Source organism: Vidua chalybeata, chromosome 2, assembly GCF_026979565.1.
Source record: "Vidua chalybeata isolate OUT-0048 chromosome 2, bVidCha1 merged haplotype, whole genome shotgun sequence".
Classification (NCBI taxonomy): Eukaryota; Metazoa; Chordata; class Aves; order Passeriformes; family Viduidae; genus Vidua; species Vidua chalybeata.
This window is the reverse complement of record NC_071531.1, coordinates 58,385,646-58,404,000: the sequence shown is the minus strand read 5'-3', so window position 1 is coordinate 58,404,000 and position 18,355 is coordinate 58,385,646.

Here is an 18,355-nt window from a genome sequence, read left to right as displayed (position 1 = left end):
AAGACCTATTAAGGAGGACAAATGAACTTTCTGATACTGACTGTTTTTAAGGCATGTTTTTTTTTTTTTTAAGATCTAATTTTCTCTATACATTTTCATTGACCAGTAAAATGCCATACGCAAATAGGAAATGCTCTTAATTTGTGTGGGACTTCTGTAAATTATGAAAAGATAGAAACTCTTTTTAAATGCAAAACTTAACCTTAGCTATAGCTTTGTGAATGGCATATTGATAGCAAAATTCTTTTTAAAATGCCTTATTTAATTATTGACTATAATTTTATTTTTATTGCATTCCAGCTCTTTCACAGATATTCACACTACTTAAACACCCCTTTCCCAAATGTATCTCCTCAAACAGATCCAGTGTGGCAGCACTTGACTCCTGTCCCCCTCTCCTCAAATTTTTCACTGATATTGCAGAGAAGCTTGGGACCCACGGAAAAGGCAGTCCTGTCTGTCCTATTCAGAGACACAAGAACCACAGTATTTCCTCTTTCTGCTTCTTCTCTTTAACATTTGGTGCAGTGTTGTGGAGCCATACCAAAAACATAGCCCTGATGAAACAGTGCAGCACCTTTCCCCAGCACTTCTTGATATTAAATGAAATGGGGCATGACATCTGGAGAGGTGGAAAGCTTTGCTGACTATTTTATCCTTAAAGCACCAAAGGCTTTCTAAAAAAGTGCCTTGCATTGTTTAAACTTGAAAGATGGACATTATTTTTTCTGAAATATACTAAAATAAAATCTCCAGCTGAGCTGCAATTTTAGTAAGCTATCTGGCCTACTCCGTTATGCCCCTTATGCAACTAAGCTTAAGGATCTTAATGAACTTTAATGTTAACCTAAATGCTTAAAGAAAACAATGCATATGAAAAAGCCAGAACCAGAATAAAATCCTTCCGAACTAAGTACATTTTTTCATTTTTTTCCTCTACAATCATTCTATACAGTTTACAGGCAAATTACAGGTATATATGGGCTACAAGCAAATAGGGCCCTTCAACATAGTACATGTCTGCAAAAACAATCGCTTACCTAGGGAAAAACTCTTTACTGGTAAGCAATCCCATTTTAAGATCTCTAAGGAGGTAAATTATCTAAAAACAGTATCTAGGTAATAGCTACCTATTTGTCTGCTATACTGGAAACATGTTTGGGTTTTTTTGTTTGTTTTTTTGGCTTTTGTTTTGTTTTGTTTTGTTTTTTGTTTTTGTTTTCCCCATTCACTTTCTATCTGATCTTCATAGGTTAATTAGAAGTTAAACACATTGCAAATTAAAATCTGGAGCTGTTTTGAACTTTCAGATTCCCATGGTCCAGGCAAGTTTGTCTATATATGCTCTGTTTCCATTCCTCAAATGTCCTTTAGGGAAGGCTAAGATTTTCCAGTTGACAATAGAGCATTTGATTGGACAGTTTCACTGTTCAGTGTTCTGAGATATTATATTTTGCATTTGAAGATTTTGGAAATTTCTTATAATTTAATACTGATGTCTTCTGCTTTCAGTTTGAATGAATTATTTTTTTCTGATCTGTGACCTTTAACATATTTCCTTATTTTACAGTGTAAGCAAACAAAAGCGAGGAAAAATATTTTTATTGTTGGTTTTTTAAAGAGTTTTTGGAACTAAATAAGGCAAATGTATAATGCACTTGGCAAATTATTTCTGTTTTAATGCTTCACTGTTTTAATAATTTAATCAGTAATAACGGTTTATACCTAATTGTTATGCCACAGAGAAAAGAAGGTTAAAAAAAAAAAGAGGGTCAAAGCTAAAATGTAATTAAAAACAGAAGAGAAAAGAAAAGCTTTCTTTGCAAGAAAAGGAATCTACAAACAGAAGAAAAATTACAAGCTATGGGTAGGGATTCCTCAGTTAATTTGATATCTAAGAGATTATTTTTAAGCATATAATTTAAGGTTATTTATTGCCATCATATCCAGTGCCATGTGTATATCTATGTAGGACAAATGTAAAATTTTTATCCCTGTAGATGATACCCATAATTAACTACCTAAGAACCAAGCAGAAACAAGAAAAATGAGTACTCATAACATACCATTTCTCATTTCTCTAATATTTTGTGAACACTGAATCATTTTGTGTTTTGTATTTTAACTCAGGCTTTATTCCTGAGTTAAAGGTCCTTTATAAGTGGCTAACAATCATCAGTATTTTTATTTAAACCTACCCTGTAGCTGTAATTGTAAAGGAACTATTTTTCTTTAAATGTATACATACTTGAAAAAAAAAAAAAGAGTTGCTCCACATGCTGCAGGCAAGCTTGACATAACTATAAATTGTAGCACAGCTGAAACCTTGCCCTGGCAAAGTGTATTCATTCAGTTCTGTCTAAATATTACACCCAATCCAAGGCTTCTCAAAATTACAAATTTACTTTTTCCTTCAGCACTCCTTCTCTTTTTCAGGCTAAATCTTTTCCCCTTCCATCTTTAAATGTCTGGGGGAAAAGATAAATATGGACTTGTCATGTTTATGAAAGTCTTCAAAGTAAACTACAAATAATTAAACAGACACAAATATTGGCACATACACATGAATAACACAGAAGAAGAAAAGGATATAGGAAATAAAATGAATCTTTATTTAACAGATTGAAAAAAGGACTTTGCAGTCCTTGCTTTAGGAAATATACTTTGTTCAACATGTCAGTCATTAGAAAATTCATCAAATTTTGCTGTTTGAAATAGAGTAAGTGGTTAAGAAGAATAAGAGCCTGTTTGATTTCTAAAGTGTATTTTCCAGGTAGCTCAGGGATCAGAATGGAGCAACCTTCCCTCAGAATTGCAGAGACAAGAGGAAAGCTTATCACCCTGTCTCCTTCTACATGGGGTGCCTCTTTCAAGTAAGATAAAGCTAATCAAAGCCTCAAACATTTGTGGCAGGAGGCAGCGAATTAAACATACAAAAATCACTAGGTGGTCTTGTCTTTGTAAGCAGAAATTATTTGATGTGTGCCTTTTTATTTTAATTGAAAGAAAATTCAAAGATACTGCATGCAGCCAAGAAAAAGATCACTGTAATGTATGACTCAAATTGTGTGTGGTCTTAGACACATGTCTAAAATTGATAAACATTAGATAAAGGATTTTTTACCTTTGCTTCTCTCTGTCCTTGCTGTTTAAAATGAAGCTATTTCAGTATTGATAAATAAATGTATTCCCCAAGGCGTAAGCAATTCTCATTCACCTCCACTACAGTGTCTGCTATCACAATGAATTGGCTGACTGCACAATTCTGATTTTGAAATCTGAGTTTCAAGAAGTCATATTAAGCTGCTTTGAGTTGTCATAAAAATTGCACTTCTAAAAGAGATAAGTAGGTTTCAGATTCCTAAATAGTGCTGCAACAGGAGGGCTTTAGAAACTATAATGGAGCTATAGGACTCAGTATTCACAATTGTTGAATTGGAATGATCACATCATTTATGAAAACACATACCTAGATGTCCTGGACCATTTATGACAGCAGTAATGAGAGCAAACACAACCAACCTCAATTTAAACAGGAATAAATATGAACCTTTCTGACATCAGCTGTCCTTCCTTTGACAGTTTCACTATATACTAACTAAAAAAAAACACCACTATTCCAGAACAGATTTCATCTTAAAAAAAATAATAGAGCTCTTTATTGTCAGCACAGAAGAGCTAAAGATGCTATAAAATAATAAAACACTTTTATTTCTTCCTGCATTTCAGCAATTGGAAGTAGTATTGAATCTGGCTGGTGTGACAGGGCTTGCAACCACACTGTTGATGAATATTGCCAAAGTGGCAATTGTGTTACATACTTACCTACAGCAGTTGTATATTTAATATAGACTAAGATTTGTGCTGGCATATGCATAATCAGTCAAATTTGTATTGTGCATATAACCATCACAGAGGAAGAAGAGACACCAGAGTCCAGTTCAGCACACCTGGAGTCTGGACTACTGTCTGTGAGGATCTGCCTTTCTCCATTCTCTAAACAGGTCATTTAGGGGATTAACCTCTTTGCACAGGCATCTACAGATAAGTGGTTTGAATTGTATTTTCTGTCACTACAAACTGGGTATAAAGAATTGGGTTCACATACCTCTTTATCTGTGTTTCCTGGGTCATTCGGAGAGCTTGTCCAATTTCATGTGGCATATTGCATTGATCTGTGTTATTTAGAGGTAAGCCCCCAGGTCTTATTTGAATACTAATCAACAATAAATTTTAGTGAGAAATATGCCATTTCAGGTTACTATTTCCTACTTCCTCCATTGAATTAATGGCTTCAGTATTACCTTAACATTATGTTATCTGTGACAGCATCAAACCCTAAAGTTGCTGATGAGGAAATGTGTCACTCAAATCAAACTCCCCCTCTTTGTCATTGCACCCTGAACTTACAGCCTATGCACTCAGGTCCCTAAGCCCTTTGCAGCCTCCCAGAGTAAGGCTGTTCTTTGGAGGCACAGCCCCTTGGAAAATAACCCCCTATTTTCACTTGTTTTCCTCTTTCCTTTTCTCCAACCTGTGTTTGGTGTCCCCTCGGCAGAGTGAATCTGTTCCTCCACAAGATTCTAATTTGAGAGAGGAAGAGTTGTAGCCCCAAATCTTTCTTTCCTCCAGCTCATATTTAGGTTCTTCTGAAGCAGTAGTCTGCTGTCCTTCCCTGTGGCCATGCTCATGGGTAGTCTTCATGCCTTCTGATGACAGGGAGTCTCTAAATATTCAGTTTCTTCTAAACATCACGTTCCAGTGGAAGTTGCACTGGGTGAAGCTTTGGATATCAATAACAGCTATTAACTTCCCATCACAGCACTATGCTCACTTCCACCTTCCACAGGTTCAACCAGCTGCCACTTCCTCCCCACTGTGCCATGAGTTCAAGTAATTCTAAATCATAGTTCTAACAGTGGAAACACAAACAGGCCTGTGATACACTATAGTTCTGCTCTCTAAAGAGCTCTGCTATATGGTTTGCACTGTTAGATGATTGTGTGCATAACACAGACACAGTTCTCTTATTTACTAATCCATTTTTACCATCAATTTGGAGTTTGGATTTCTGGATTATGGAGTTCATTTCTATTTTCTTCCTAAAATGAAACTGAACTAATTCACATATTTTTGAATGGGTGTTTCCCCTTGTATGTTCTTAATAGCGTCTTACAGACTTGCCAAACTTTAGAGCAGAGGGTTTTTTTTTCCCCTGTGTTTTGGGGACTTTTTTTTTGTCTTCTTTTTTCTTTTCTTCTGGCAAGGCAAGCAATACTTTGCAATCAGCTTAGCATATAATACATTTGCTTCTGAAATAATTGATGTATATCAACTTTATACATAAAACATGACAAAAGCCCATCAGCTATACTTTGCAGTCAGGAGATTAAAAATAAAAAATATTGTTAAAAATTTGATTGGCAAAAATGTCATAGTTATTCAACTAATTTGCATCAGTGTCTTTTCAATGACAACTAAGCTCTTTAAAAAGTCTAATTCTGTTTGATAAAAAGTCTTTTTAGAGAGGAGCTTGAATTTACACTTCCAAATTCTGTTTTTGAAGACTTTTAAAATGTTTGCTCATTTGAAACATTGCATCTAATCTAGTAAGATGCATAAGCTAAGCAAACAACTTCTAAAATAATATATGTACATCAGCGAATCAAAAGACCATCTTAGCATTGACATTAAAAATATTTTTTTACTGAATTAATGAAATAAAGATTGTAGAGTATACATGACTTATGAATATGCATGTGTGTGTATATATTTCATCCCACTGTGATTTACAAATGATGAGCAGTACTACACAATTCAACCTATCAGAATTATTGAGCAAAGACATGTAGGAACATCCTAATCAGTATGAATAGGCATAGTACAATTAATTTCTTAGTTATAGAATTAGTATCAATATGGCAACATCTATAGAAATTAAAAGCACACTGATCTACAGACCTGTGCTTGTCTTGCACCCAGATGGTAAATTGCATCCTTCTGCTTGAGCTTAAACTAATAGCACAATAAATAATATAAATATATTGCAAAAACCTATCTTCATGATATACAAGTAGTATCTAAAATGTCTTTTCCCCGAAATCCTAAAGAACTCATTATTCTTATGTGCATCTAGAGGTTAAGTAAAAGTGAATATAAAAGTTGAATCTTACAGGAGTTCTTAGAAATGTGCACACATTGTTGGAATGATACATTTGAGGTGAGATAGCTGAACAAGAAGTAGAGCTAGTTGGTATATAGTGTAAGTAATTCTTTGCATAAGAACTAATAACAGAACTGTCTATGAAAGCAAAGTAGCACTTTGCCAGTTTCTGAAGATAATAGAATAATGATAAACAAGCAAATATATCAAACAGAAATTTCAGTTAAAGTTCCTGAATGTTCAAAATATGTTCAGAATTAAAAAGAATCACAGAAACATAGAATTAAACCATATGACTAAGGGTACTAATCAGATGATCCTTGAACTTTATCGGGCTTGCTGCCATATCCACACTCCCAGGGTGACTTTTCCAGTGATCACCTATCCTCTAAGTGAAAAACCTTTTCTTAATGACAAGTCTGAACTTCCCTTGGCACAGCTTCATTCCATCTCCTTAGGTCCTACTACTGGTCACCAGAAGGAGGAAACCAGCCCCTCTGCCTCCTCTGTTCTCCTTGAGGAAGCTGTTGACTTTGATGTGGGCACCTTGCAGCCTTCTTTTCTCCAAGCTGAACAAACCAAGCAATCTCAGCTGCTCCTCTTGCCTTCAAGACCTTTCAACCTCCTCCGGACACACTCTAATAGTCTGATGTCTTTATCCTTTGCGTGCCCAAAACTCCACACAATACTTGAGGTGAGGCTGCAGCAGTGCAGTGTAGAGTAGAACAATCACCACCCTCAACCAGTTGCCATTCCATGCCTTGTACATCATGGGACATTGTTTGTTGGCCCTTTTGGCTGCCAGGGAACACTGTTGATGCATGTTAAACCTGCTATCAACCCAAATCCCCCAGATCTCTTTCCACAGTGCTGCACTCCAACTTCTCATCCCCCAGTTTGCATGTATAACCAGGGTTATCCTGTCCCAGGTGCATAATCTGGCCCTTACTCTTATAAAAACAAAATCTTTTTTGAATGATCGTTTCCAAATAACATGATCAGCTCAGAGTAGATGGTGGATTTATCTTGACTAAGCTTTGTGGCAAGAAATTTCAAGAAAATAATCTCAGAAGAGACCTTCCCAGCTCTCATATAGCAACCTTATATACTCAATAGTTTGATGAACTATTCAAATAGACTAGCAATAAGATTAGTTTATTGGTTTATGATGGACAGTAAGATTTGATTAGAGTTGTGACTTGAACTGTGATTTCTCTGTCCACCCTTAGATTTGTCCACTCTTTTGCTGCAGTATACTTGAATCATTTAGCAATAATAAATACTGTAAAAGTCCAATTCAGCAGACTCATTTTAGGCAACCACTGTAGCATGAATCAAACAGTACCTTCAGAGTTTCTTAATAAGGATTCTAAAAAAAACCCCTAAACATGCAGTTTAGATATTTGCATTACAGAAGTTTCTAGAAGTAGTTGTGATGAGACCCTGTTTTTTCGCTTCTGTTCAGATACTCGGGGAATATCAGAAATTAATTTAAGTTTGTATCAAATGTACAGCCAATTTGGGATAGCAGCAGAAAAGGAAATACCAGAAATAAAAGGATTATTTTACGATATTGAAATTACATTTTTACCTTGCTAGTACTTTACTTTGTTTTTATTTTTATTATAATGAGATTGACCAGAAAATAAGGGGAAATATTATTATAAGATCTGTGATCCTACAGATTCTCATAGATAGCAGTCATCACAAATTCATTGAAGACACCAAATCCACTTATTAGGTAAAGGTGCAATTTAAGTATATTCCCATTTCTCTTAATTGGTACTTTCAATGAGGTTATATTATTATTATTATTATTATTATTATTATTATTATTATTATTATTATTATTATTACTGCTGTTGCAACCACTAGGTCACACAGTATAATTGTATACAATTTATGCCGTAAAATACAATACAAAGGGAAGAAGGGAGGAAAGAGTATCCAAGTAAAATTTTTTTCCTTCTCCAGTGTCCTTTTCACATTAATTGGTATTAACCCCTGAGAGGGGGGTATTTAGATCTGTCACTTCACCATGCTGCTACATAACTAATTAATACTAATGGTGGATCTGTGAACTCATCAGTCTAAGCTATTAAAATTAAAACATCATGAGCTATCACACCCTGAAAAGGGAATAAAACACATTTATTATCAATGAGAAAGCCAGAGCTGATCCTCCCTTTCTGGTTCCTAAGGAAGAGGGCAGTGTTGGATTTAATTTACCAAAATAAATAGGACTGCATATCTGTACTCTAATCTATGACTGCATCTTCTTTTTCAGCAGCCTGAAGTCCAAAGGAAATGGTAGAATATATTTTATTAAAATACAGTTATTATCACAGTTCTAATAATTCTGAGATCCCAAAAAAAAACAGAAGAAAATTTGTGGTCTGTAGAGTGACACTGACGCTGGGGCAGCTGAAGCACAGTGAGAATATCCTAAGGGAGGACCATTTTTGGTGCTGTTTTTAAAGAAAGCATCTGGGATTTGTAATGTAGCAAAAAAAAAAAAAAAACAAACAATGAATTAGGGAGAAATATCACTAAAAGTAATCACTTTACTGCTGGTTTTGAGATGAGGAAATTAAACTAGCTGTTTGGATCTCTGATTTAGTCAAATGTAGAGAGTCTGACAAACATAGCATGAGTGAAATGTCTCCTGTCCAATGCTTGTCCCTTCGTCCAACTTCCCAATGGAGTCAAAATTTAAATCCCAGTGATGTCAGTGGCAGTCTTCTTTATTTTACCCTTTGTATATACAGAGTTATGACTACATTCAAAAGTAGGGCAAGCACAGAATGTACATGTTTTGAAAACCCTGAAACTTTCACAGTGGCAAATAAATAGCTAGGGATCTGAATGGGAACACTGGGGAACCAGGACGTGCTTATGACAGGATATTTCTACCCTATGACAAATTTCAGGTAATTAATTCAGATCATGGAACATGGTACCACCTGCAAGCTGGGTCTATTCACACTGCTGTATTCTGAGAATTGGTACTTATTTGATAAATGTCCAAAAGGCCCACAGAAATCAAACTACATTCATAAATCTAAATAGGAGATGATAAAAACAAAAAGCTCAGCTTTTAATAAGCAGGGACTTCCATCTGATAGTTCTGGTGACATTACAGATGTATGTAGCAGAGGTGTTTATGGCAGTATAATCTTACTGTCCTGAGAATTTCTTCCCAGCGGTTAAATCTATTGATTCAAAACAGTGCAAACCAGCAGAAATTTGCACCAAATAATTGACCAAAAGGGAAACATTTTGACAGAACTGAAAATGTAGTAGAAAAATGAGTGTGAAAAAAATGTGCAGGTAGACCTGGACATTACACTTGGTAAGAGCTGTGGCTTTGTTCAATCTGCTGCAAGTATGTTCTTGTATGGTCCTGTTTCATTGAAATGTAAGCCACATGTTCAAGTTGCGTGGCCAGAAGATCTAGAGAGGGCTCAGGCACTGATTTATAGAAGTCTCAGTTGCAACTTAAAACAGTAGTCACATTCTGATATAGCATCAAGCATGTCAAAAACTGATGACAGGAAAGAACTTGCAACAAAAGGATACTTGGGGATAAGGTGTTCCTTTCATTTTGTCTTCACAAAACCTCAAACAGGCATGGATCAGGAGATCAGAATATCTAAAGAATATATATAGGAAAAAATGAATATAAATTTTAAAAGACAACTGGAAAACAATATGTTTCACACAGCTTTAATTCGTGGTACAAGATTTTACTGATTGTGACTTATTTTAGATATATTTCTTGTATTAAAATAAGTCCTAACACCATTTTTCAAATCAAATCTGATGACTATCACAATAGAAATAGAGAACTTTTTCAAATCATCTTTTTGAGTCTTTTTATTAAAAGTGACTGTTCTGAATAATATAAACATACTTTGTGTGATATTGAAGCTATTCACAGAAATGAAAATGAAAAGGAGAAACCTGAATATTGATATAGTCTATATTTTTTCACAGTCTTTCAAACAACAAGTGGTAAATTAGATTGCTTTTACTTATAGACATCAAAGAACGCAGTGTCTCCGAAAATCTCTGAAAAATAACATTACAAGCACTAGCTATTCTGCATAGTCCCAACAGAAGAGCAAGATACAAAATTATGTCACTGCACTGTGGAAGATCTAAGCAACCATAAAACAGGTTCAGAACATACTTGCCAAAGTCCTCCATCACAAGTATTTAATTAATTGTCCCCATGAACCCCTGATAAGAGACCTTTCCCATTAGCACAGACTAACCCTGTCTCTGAGAAGACAGACAGATTAATTTCCGATTTTCACCAGAGCATCTCAAAGCTCTGACCAGAACTAAACTTAGTAGACACAAACATTTCAGTGTTTAAGTTAGACTGACGATCCCCTCAAATTAGTTAGCAAGTAACTGTGCTCCCTAGTGTTGGCCAAAAATAGGAGACAGCCTGGTTCTGAAAAAAGGTATAGATATAAAAAATATTTTTAGTTTATTTAGATGTTCTGAAGCATTGTTCAGTAATTATTATACATAAAAATGTTACTACCATGATGAAATATTATAGTATCAGTCCATTATCCTAAGTTATATATCTTCCAAGACAACTTTGTGAACATACAGTGATAAGTCCAAAGTCTACCTTTGCATGTACTGTCATATATATTTCAATAACACTATGCCTTTCAAATGAGCAAGTAAAATATTTATGGTATCATTACACGGCATTTATTTCCTAAATTATTTACATTTATAACATAAGTAAGAAAAAAAAACCCTAACAACCTGGTGTAATTAACAATTTAACAAAGTCTATATTTGACATTCTTGGCTGAATTATATAGTTTACATAAAGCAGTGAATTTTGTTCAGAAGACATGGGAGCTTTCCATCCTGTTGTTTGATTAGTCTACTCTTTGGCCTTAATTATCAAATATTAGGGCAATTTTCACTTTTTCTCTGTCAGGTCCTATTCAGAGTTGTTTGAAGTAGAGGGAATGGTGTCAATTGAGTTTAGACCAGTCCCTAAATATAGTGCTCTTTCTTACAGCACATAGAGGAAGGGTATAAGAAAACTACATGGTGAAATTACAAACATTACAGTTAGTACAAATACTGTAAATATTGCTAACTTTAAGCCCCTAAATTGTTTATAGAATGAATAAATTGGAATTAATCAGGGAGATATATCTGAACTTCCATCCCATTCTGGAGCTCAGTGATGGCTAATAGGCAGCCTGCTGTTCCGCAGCTGGAATATGAGCCCTCTTGTTTGAAGTTGTGTTTTCCTCACATGCCAAATAGGCAAGATGTTTCCTGCTGAATTAACTTCCTATAAGCTAGATCAAAACCTGTCAGGAGTCCTGGGAAGGCAATTCAGAATGTCTCTCTCCATAAAGGAAATAATCTCTCTGAAGTTTCCTAAGAGCTCTTCAATTTGTTTAATCTTGTCAACCGTGCTTCCTCTTTAGTCAGTGAGGAGATAAACCCCAATCACAATGTGGAAGATGGCAATTAAGAGTTCCTCTCTACTTGATGGGGGAAAACTTCATTCCAAAGCCAAAGGAGAGGTTTGAAATAATTGAGGTGTCTCTTGAGGTTCTGATCATTTTGTATTGACTCCAGAGAGATTCCAAAGTACTGAGATAGAAAACAAAAATCTTTGTTAACTTAGAAGAAAAGTGCATAGTTCTGATACAAAATATGCCCAGTAACAAAATCTCCATGTCCTAGATTGAAGCTTTTGATTTCTTAAAATATTGTTTCTGCACTTGCTCAATCACTAACCATACTCTGACTTAGCTATCTCCATTACAAAACAAGGACCAAAACACTTGTTTCACTTATTTCACTGAGGTTAATGTACCTGGGTGCTTAGGTCAAGGTCCATGGAATGAAGTCCATGGGCTCTTGGTGAGTAATGAAACATGGCTGCAGACCTCATGGCTTAAGTCAAATGTGGGACAGTAAAAGTTGCTGATAAGCAAAGATCTCATGATCAAATTTTCTCCCTTGCACTCCTTCTTTCAACCATGTTTCCTCACTGTATGCTAATTCTTGGCACTCTAAATAGTAACATAGAACTCTTAAAAAATTAGGACAAAAATGAAATAAAAAATTAGATTCAGTATATAAGAAAATATTCAAGGTATGGATGTTTTTATATGGATTTCTTGTTTTTCTTTCTGAATTTTGTGGTGTTAGCATGCAAAACATTATATTGTCCCAAAAGGATCTGGGAGTTCTGGATGACAGCCATCTGAACATGAGTCAGCATGTGCCCAGCTAAGCAGCTTTTAGAACCACTGGAAAATGACCTCCTCTCTGCGTGATTTACTCTTAGCTTGCACTTCTCTCTCCATTACTCTGGGCAACCAAATTTTGCTAGCAGCTTGGTAAGGTCACTAAAATGCTAAGATAAACTTTGCAAGTTCTGCATTCTTTACTTCTATGACAACCATGCACAAAAACTTCAACTTGTAATTACCACAGTAATGTATCTCATTCACCTAGCCAGGTTAGATATGTGAGAAGAACATCAAGTACTCTTCATTCTGATCAGGTAAGTTCTGAGAGGGCTTACTAGTAACTCTTTTCTTACCATTTGTTTTAAGGTACTGTGTATATGTATGTGTACTGTGTACTGTGTATATATGCATGTGTGAGTAGCAGTTGAATGTTTAAATAAATAATATTGTATACAAATGAATGACAATTTTGTCTAGGTTTTATTTTTTAATTAAATTATATTAAAATATCTCAATCTCTGAGTAAGCTCCAATGGATCTGTCATGGTCCATTATGCTCCAAAGTAGTCGTTAGGGCCTATTATGTCAATTATCGTACACATCCATGACAGAATTGGAGGGGTTTTGGCTTCTTTTTTTTAATATTAACATTAAAATGAAGCCAAGAAAGGTCTGGATCACTCATGATATTTAAATTTAGCAGAGAGCTATTCATTTGGAGGCTACTCACTGAAATCTAACTTGGGTCAGAAGTAGCTGAAATATTCTGTTCAGTGATGTGCATAAAAAAGGCTTAATGTGTCAAAAAGTCATGCCTGACGCATGGAAGTTCATGAAAATTCTGAAAATTCCTTCAATAATTACAGAATTAGGTCCTTATTTCAAGTCTCAATATTTCATATCGCAGCTGGAGAATAGAGAAGGTAGAAACTGATTTGCTGTCTTCACCATACGAGTGCAAACATAGTCACAGGTCCAGTGAACTTCTCAAGCATTCTGGTGAAATTTCACAGCCTTCACCATGTTTCTTTTAGCTGCTGCACTACTTTGTATCATGGTTTTCTTATGTTTAAAAGAAACAAAAAAGCAGAATGAGAAAAAAATATAGAAAGGTGAAAATGATGATAAGTATGGGACTTTTTTTGTATGAGAATGGTTTAAAAAATTAGTTTTCACCATTAGAACGTACAACCAAAATGGGTATGGAGGAGCTCTATAAATCATATTGTAAATTAGTGTTCTTTTTCCAGTGAATTGTGGTTTACTCTGTGGAACTTGAACATAAAGCAGGTTTAAAACACAAAGATTCACATGGAAATATGCAAAGTCAAATTCACTAATCTAGTAATTAGTAATCTGAGCACAACTACAGTTTCTGGATATCCAAAACAGCTTAATGCCAGAAGTTGGAGAAGTATTCTTCAGATCTCTACTACTAGTCTTTTGAAATATGGGGTCATTGAATAGAATAAATTTCAGGTTTGTGACTCATAAGTTCTTGTAACTGTGCTGGCACAGGTGAGGGCGTATTTTTCCCTCTAATCTTCCTTTCATGACAGTGGTTAGCCTGGCTTCTGCATCACTATGAAATTACTGAATTACTGAACTCTCAGTTATAAGAAAAAAAGGCAAGAAAATGTGAGGAAAAGAAATGCAAGACAAGAATACATGTCAGTTTTCATAGCTGAGAAACCTGTACCTTATGAAACTGTCTCTACAAAAAGGAAAAAAGGAAAAAAGAAAAATCCAAACAATCAATCAAACAAATGAAATAATAAGCCCAAAAAATCTTACAGGGTATTTTTCATCTCATCCAAAAGTAAACATGTAAAACTGATGAGAGGAATCATGACATGAAAGGAAATACTTTTCTCATTGATTATAATATTAGCTTGATTTAACTAGCAAAGCCAAAAATAGTTCAGCTGGTAGTTTTCAGATTTACATTAACATGAAAATTTTCATTGATACCTTAATTTTCATTAAGGTAAACACACATGATACAATACATGCAGAATATTCATAACCTTTGGCATGAGTGATGTAGACACAAGAAACAAATACACCAATGTATAGATAACTGAATTGACCTTAGAACATCCAAATAGACAGGTTAGGAGTAATACTCAGACACCTAAATGTAGGCATATAGTGTCATTTATTGGTATTGTGCTATACCAGATGTGATGCTCAGCTTTGGTAGTGGAGTGCATGTGTCTCCGTAACTTCTGTGCCCTTCCTGGGTGGCCTGTGTATGACTTCAATATCCTAAAAGACCTCCAGTGGCACTAAATTCCTGTGCTTAGGCAATGGAATCTTGCCCAGAATGTCAACATTCATATTGGAAATGTCTAAAGTCAGATTAAGTGAATCCAAGCACTAATGATTAAGTACAGGTGAAATAACCCCAGGTTTTGAGTCACTGATCATGCATATCTTACGTCAGTCTCTATGGTTTTACAAAGATAATGCATGTAGCACTCCTGTCTAGTAGGACAAAATCTTTTCAATGAAATCCTATCCCATTAACATCAACAGCAAACCTCCTTTAGCTTTTGGTATGTTGTGCCTTCTTTAGTTGTCAGACCAGGCACAAGACTCAAATATGGCTTCTCCTCTCCACACACCTTGTTTTGGGAAAAAAAAAAACAAACCCAAAACTAATATTGCCATATAAGCATGTCACTCATGTTCACTTTTTACTTGTACAGCACTAAATTAGCAATAGAAACACTATGAATATTTTGTGAGAATTTAATGGAAATTATGCTTCTAAACAGGGACATGGAAATTCAAACACTCTACAAAATGATATATTCGTCCCATTAATTGTTTTAGTAAAATCCTCTTTTTTGACAACCACCCTTGCAGAAATAGTGTGGTTAATGGTGAAATTGTTAAGTCTTTTACACAGGTGAACACAAAGATTGCAGCTATACTTGCCTCTTGGCTTAAGAGAAAAGGAATCTTGTCTTTCCCCCACACATCTCTGAGAGGAAAGCATAGTATTGCCCCCTGTGTTTAATTTAATGCTGAAATTTTCCTTTCTTTTGCTTGCACATAGTATTATGCGACAATTATGTGACACTTTAGAAAAAAAAATATTACAATACTCGCAGTGTATCCAAATGTGAAGAGATCTGAAGTCATTTCAAATGGGAAACCTGCTATTAGCTCACACAATGGATTCCCCAGCTGAAAAGAAGACATAAATTGGAGTGAATCAAGCATTCACCACCAGCGGATCTGCTACTTGTGTTCACTGATGAGATGTAAATGTGCTTAGCAAGAGTACAGCATCAGAAGAAGACCATGAAATTATAATATAGTGACTGTAATGAGAATGGGTTAATTTGTAGCATTTCTTATTCTAATTATGGTATTTGACATATGGGAACAAAACCATTTTCAGCCATTTTCTTTTCTTGTTGCTATCCCTTATTACAAGAATGAGAAACAAGAGAAATCTGCATGTTCTTCTACTCTGTGAAATACTGTAGCATGCTGCAGTATTTTGACCCTTTCAATATTCTGCATAGGCAATTTGAGAGAAGATAGTCCAGTTATGGTCTCAGCAAAGAGCATTTAATCAATCCAGGAAAAGTATAATTTGTATGGAAATAGCCTGATTTTTTTTTCTTAAGTGCACAAAAATGTAAGGGGGGAAAAGAACAACAAGCCAGCAACAAAACCCAAAACCTAAAAAACAGAAACAGCATAGCATTTCTCTATCTCTAGCACAATGATTTAATGAGAATTAAAATGTGTATAAACTTATCCTATTCTCAGAGTGATGGGATGCTAGTTTCATCTTGCAATGTGTAAATTAGCTGTGCAGACATATTCTCTTTGTAAGAGAGATGTCCAGCTGGTGAAAAATACCCTGTTCACACAATTCAGATATCAATACATTATTTTGACAGGAAATAAGTATATGGAGGTTGAAATACTTGCCACTAAAACTAAATGGATGCATTTTCAGGACTATTTTGTAACAATGGATACAAAATTATATCCACAAAGAACACAGAGACATGGAATTCATATTTCAGTGAACAAATGCAAATTCTGATAACACAGAGATGGATGAAATACTTTTTTTTTGACAAAAGAGTTTGACAGAAGCTTATTGGAGATTAGGTAATTTTGCTTAAAAAATCAACTTTAAATTTACTTTGCTGCTTGGTAACAGTTATTTGAGGGCTGTTGTATCTATGTGCAGATATGCATGTTTTGGACAAGTGCAAATTAGCTCTGCTGTTGTGAGTTGCTTCTGGTACTGAGTATCCTGATTTGCCTTTAAAATATAAATATAGAAAGTATTATTGTCCTTAAAACTCACAACTCTGAAATTGTGATATGAGTGAGGATAAGTAAAGGGAAAAGAAAAAAGGGAAAAAAAGTAAACAAAGCCCAAAGGTTTTCCTACTGCACTGTCTTTAATGAGAATGAGGAGGACACTTGTACTTTGAAGACTCTTTGAAATATGAGAGAAGTGAGATCAGATTTTTATATGAGATTAGTAGGATTTATTAAAACTTCATTTGAACATTCAAATCATTCAGGCTATTTTTAGGTTCAGACTTGGCATATTGAAACAGCTGAAATGAAGGAATATGTTCACAAAGGTGATTTAAAAATTGTCAATAGTGGGATTCCCAGCAGGGAATTGCATACAATTTGTGTGCTTCTTCAGTCTGTATTTGAATCACGATGGAGCTTAGATAAAACATCATGCATCTAACTGCTTAGCTAAAGATTGATCTAAAGACATCTGAGTGCTTCTGTTTAGGATAGAACGAACTCTGTGATCCAGAATGCCAGTATAAATCCATTTTAGGCTTCTACAGCAATAATCCAGAGCCCAGGGACCAGACAAGTTAATCTTTGTTTGAAAGGAAGATCCCAAATTGCCACAAGTCTAAGCTCGGAATGTAGAGATCCTGAATCTCATTTACAAATATTCATGTCCTATCAATTTTTCCCAAGTAATTACAGAACCCTGAGTTTCTTGGCTCAAAATGCTAATACATTTTGCAAATGAAATTAATTTAATTTACCTAGTAGAAAATTCATAAAGCGAGTAAAATTCATAAACCTAGTAGAAAGAGAGAGGAAAAATGTTATTAAACCTAGCTTGTAGACCTACCAGGAAAAGGACACATAAATACTCTGACTTCAGGGTATCACAGCTAAGTGCACTAGATTGACAGAACACCCGCACTGATATACTCCCCATAATGATTATACCCACACTGTTAATAGATTAATTTCTCTATGAGTGCTCAGTAAAGGAGGTAGCCCAGAAATAGCTAAGAATGAAGGTTGTAGTAAAATAATTATCTACTGACAAAAAATCACTTCATAACTTAATGCATACACAATAGGCACACCCATATGCTCTCTCACCTGTACAAGTACAACATATTATGAATATCCTTACACACATTTCAGTTACTTTTCACTGGGTATTGCTTACAAATGACACACAACAACAACAACAACAACAAGATATTTTGGCCTTACTAAGCTTTCCTAAATATATTTAGCTATTTGAGATGCTTTCCTGGCCTCTATCTGCCACTTGCCAAGGGAATAGGTCTCCTGTAGGTCCTATGACTTGGATGCTAAACCAGATGTTTTTAATACACTAAAATACCTGAAATCACAATAGACTCCTGGTTTTTGGCAAGTAGCATGCCAGTTTCTGGGATCAGAATTTGCTGCATATCTCTGCAGCTGTAACTACAGCAGTCATTTTGGCAGGCTTCAGGGACCAAAATGTAAGACAGACAAGTCATCATGCCCAAACTCTAGCGGCTGATCTCCAAAAGGCTGCATATCTTCCATAAGTTCTGTCTCAAACCTGCCAACTCCATTTAGGTGTATTGCCACCTGAGGTGGCAGAATATACCCATGTTTATGTAGCTGAATCCTG